This window comes from Loxodonta africana, chromosome 7, assembly GCF_030014295.1.
Source record: "Loxodonta africana isolate mLoxAfr1 chromosome 7, mLoxAfr1.hap2, whole genome shotgun sequence".
NCBI classification, from domain to species: domain Eukaryota; kingdom Metazoa; phylum Chordata; class Mammalia; order Proboscidea; family Elephantidae; genus Loxodonta; species Loxodonta africana.
In genome coordinates, this window is record NC_087348.1 from 101,293,912 (window position 1) to 101,298,189 (window position 4,278).

Sequence of the window (4,278 nt, forward strand, 5' to 3'; positions counted from 1 at the left end):
AGTAGTTCCTTACCTGTTAACAAACTCACTGTCCTCTAAGATTCCTGCCATGATCTTTTGAGTTGCTGTTGTCAGTTTGATCTCATATTTAAAAAAAAATAAAACCAAACCCATTGCCATCAAGTCAATCCGCCAACCTTATCAACCCTATAGGAAGGACAGAGTAGAACTGCCCCATAGGGTTTCCAAGATGCAGCTGGTAGATTTGAACTGCCAGTCTTTTGGTTAGCAGCGAAACTTTTAACCACTGCTCCACCAGGACTGCTGATCCTGTATAGATAGAACTGTAAAGAGCATAATGCTGAAGGCAGGCACTTTTTCACTAATTAAGCTTAACTCTCAATTTGATTTTAAAAAGACTTCAGGGGATGTTTAAGGTTTAATGATTGTCTCAGGGCAGTAATTTCAGGGTTTCATCGAACCTCCAGAAGATGTAACTTAACTATTAACAGCTCCATGCTATGATAAAATGTATAATAAAGCTGCTCAGATATTTAAAAGTATATAGAAAGAAGTAACAAGGTATTATATTTTTTTAGAATTCTCTGAAAATAGTCTTTTTAATTTACTATGTCTCCGTGAAAGAATTTTCCTCAAGACCTCTTTGTTGGTGAATCTGATTTTTAATAACTCCTTTCCTTGCTCTAAATCCCTAAATTTTTTTTAAAAATTGGTGTTAGCTTAGTATTCTTGGTACTTGGGTGTAATAGACTATCTTAAGTCATATAGATCTTTTAGAGCCAAGAACAGAATCTTATAAATCATTTAACCCATGTTTTACAGGTGAAGAAATGGGCAAAGTGAGACAAAGGACTTTGCCTGTGGTCACACCACATGCTAGTGGCATGGGACTAGAGCCTAGCTCTGTTGCCTGTTCAATGTCTTTAATGTTACAACAAGCTTTCTGTTTCTCTTTATTTAAGTCTTAGATTTTGTTTTGTTGTTGTTGTTGTTTTTGCCTTCATAATACCCTAGGATTTTATATTCTTGTATAATAAATTTAGCTCAGTATGTAGTTGATTTTAATGGTGGAATCGCTGGCAATTTTTAAAATAGTGGTGCACATAAAACATGCATTATATTTTAGTTAATGTTTCAACCCAGAAATTTACATTTCTCTATAATAGAGTAAACAGTTGCCTCTTGAGTTTGAGCTTCACATATTTTAGAGTGGTGTTAATAAACTGTTATTCAAGATGGCTTCATACAAGTATTTAATATTCAAGGCTTCCTCTTTAAGGAAATGGACTAGTTAAGTGACTTGATATCACACAGGTAATATCTCACATATTCCTTTTCCCATCAAGTACGCTGTCATACAATCTTACTAACAGTTTACCTCTTCCAAAGTAAAACTAAAGCTGTATGAAGTGTTTTTCAGGCATATCAGTAATCCTGAGGTGAATCAAAGGTAGAAAACCATGGCTGCATCCTATTATTTTGCCGTTGTAAATGTAGGTGAGTGTTTTCTAGGGAGTCAGTATAGTTTTAGGTTTCTGGAGACACAATTTGTCCTGTGGTCACTTTTTAAGTTGCTACATTTCTTAATAATAGTGTTAAAATGAAATCGTTAATCAAGGTTTACTTGAAGATGGGTTGGTAGCACTATAGAGAATGGAGTATAATTTAGTAGTTTGAGGGCCACTGGGATTAGTCTTTTCATTAATAATTACACACCTTGGCTTGCTCTGTAGGTCCTTACTGCAAACTATTCCAAGTTTTTGACAAAGGTAAAGTCCTAGATGTAAATGCAGGCCAGTAGAGTCTGTGGCTGTCCAGTGATGAAGTTCATGCCAATGGTTAGTGTTGGAGAACTTGCCTTGGAGACAGGCCTCATTAGATGGAGTTTCTTAATGCAGTTTAGACTTTAAAAGGTTTCTTGTTTGGTGCTTGTGCTACTAACTGGCTCTGCCACTGTAGTCACATCATTTTGCTTCTCTGCATCAGTATCATTTAAAAAAAAAAAAAAAACCGTTGCCGTCAAGTAGATTCCAACTCATGGCAATCCTTTAGGACAGGGTAGGACTGCTCCATAGAGTTTCCAAGGAGCACCCGGTGGATTCAAACCGCTGACCTTTTGGTTAGCAGCAGTAGCACTTAATCACTACATCGCCAGGGTTTCCATTTAGAAAGTTACAATGCGCTAGGGTTTCTTTTTGGTCTGAATTCCTTGACTTAATAAATTTGTGTGGGGTCTGTATGTTCAATATATGCTATAACATTCTTTTGTCCATAACTGCTGAAGAATAAGGATGGAACCCAAGAGAACAAGCATTTGAAATTAAAATAGTACCAGGATTCAAACACTTAATAGGCCTAGCCCACTTCTTGGAGGAATGAGGCACTCTTGGAGATGGGATGTGAAGACTGACTTTAGTGTTTTGGAGACCGTAATTAATTCATATCAGGGACTGGGATTTCCGTTCTTTCAGTTTTCCATTTTAAATGACTCGCTCAACGTCACATTAGCCAGTAAGCAAACCATGGGCCTAGCTTGTGTTTACTTATTGTGCACAATGTCACGTTTGTATCATCTGAAAAACAGGTGAAATTGTGCACTGCAGATTAGTAAGTAAACACAAGCCTGTGTATACTTTGCTTATTGGGTAATCCATCCCTACTTAGTATCACAAAACTTAGCAAAATTCTAAGCCCCAGTAGTAGTAGTAGCCTCACTAGGGGTGTAAAACCCATGTAAAAGCATTTAGCAGAGGGATTGGTATATGGTAAGTGTATCTTAATTATCTAGTACCCTGAGGGCAATGATAACCTCAAAGGTACTATTTCAACAAAATCTGTAAATCAAACTTGGATGGCAAGTTCTTGTCAGAATACAACTGCATTATTTGATACAGTAGGAAAGGATAGCGATCTTTTCCACCCTATACCACGTGAAGAATGACATTCTTGTTACTAAGGTGTAGTACCTGAGGTGGCTGAAGTCCCTCCCTCCCTCCCCCCGAAGTTTGCATATCAGTGAGAAATTCTGCCCTTGTAGCTTAAGAAACCCTGCAGTTGACTATGCAAATCAGGCCCCCTCTTCATTGAGAACCACTGTCATTGATACTGTAGATGAAAATGTTAATGATGTTCTAAATTATGGGAGGGATGGCGGTTAGAGAAGTGTTTCATACCTCGTTCTAAAATAATATTCCAAGCGATGAAGTTTGAGAAAATAGCTTTCTGTTGTCTGCCTTTGAGTACCCCTCTTCCAAAGTAGAATCAATTTTCTTAGCTGCCTCAGAAATGAAATGCCACCAACCAACAGTATACATTTTTGTAAATTGACACAGATGAGTATGTCACACAGTTCGACACTTGAGCTTTTCTCTAGGGAAATTTTTTCATTTCCAACAGTAAGAGGAAACTAACCCTTCAAATTTTAAACATTTTTACTTTTGAGTTGTCAGTACACAGGGAACTAAAAGTCCCAACTGTTGTGTTTGTAACAAGTTATAATTTTGGCTGCTGGATTTAATATGTCAGTAAAGATGAATACAGTAATCAGGACTTGAGAATCCATTAGTTCTATGTTAATGGATGCTTAATCGGAAAAGTGAGTTTATCCTATGGGTTTTTTTCCTCAGTTTTTAACAGGATTGGATACTTACAGTGGCACTAGAAAACTGCAAAAGTATTGAGGGTGAACTTTAAATGTACTCATGAATATAGTCACTTAAGGCTATTCAAACTGCGGAGATGCTCATTTGTAAGCAATTATTTAGGCAGTTATTCTTAATTTGATGTAGAATTTTTGTGGGTGCAATCTGTACTTGAAGTTGCTGAGAAGGTTAATTTTTAGTGAGCTGTGTCTTCAGACATTTCAGGGAGCATTTGTCGCAGTCCTCTTGACATCTAACCCCTGATCTGATGAATTTAACACAGAGGTCCTTATCGCATAAGGGGCTTGTTTGAGCTCCTGTACCAGTAAGGGTAAAATTCAATAACTAATCCTGGATGTAATCTAGTGATAATGTATATTAAGACTTTGAGCCAAAATAAAGCTTAGCTTTCCTCTATTCTTCCCCACCAGACTTGTTAGGTGCCATCGAGTCGGTTCCCACTCATAGCGACCCTTTGTACCACAGAACGAAACACTACCTGGTCATGCACCATGCTCACAGTTGTTATGCTTGAGCCCATTGTTGCAGCCACTGTGTCAGTCCATCTTGTTGAGGGCCTTCCTCTTTTCTGTCAACCCTGTACTTTGCCAAGCATGATGTCCTTCTCCAGGGACTGATCCCTCCTGACAACATGTCCAAAGTATGTAAGATGCAG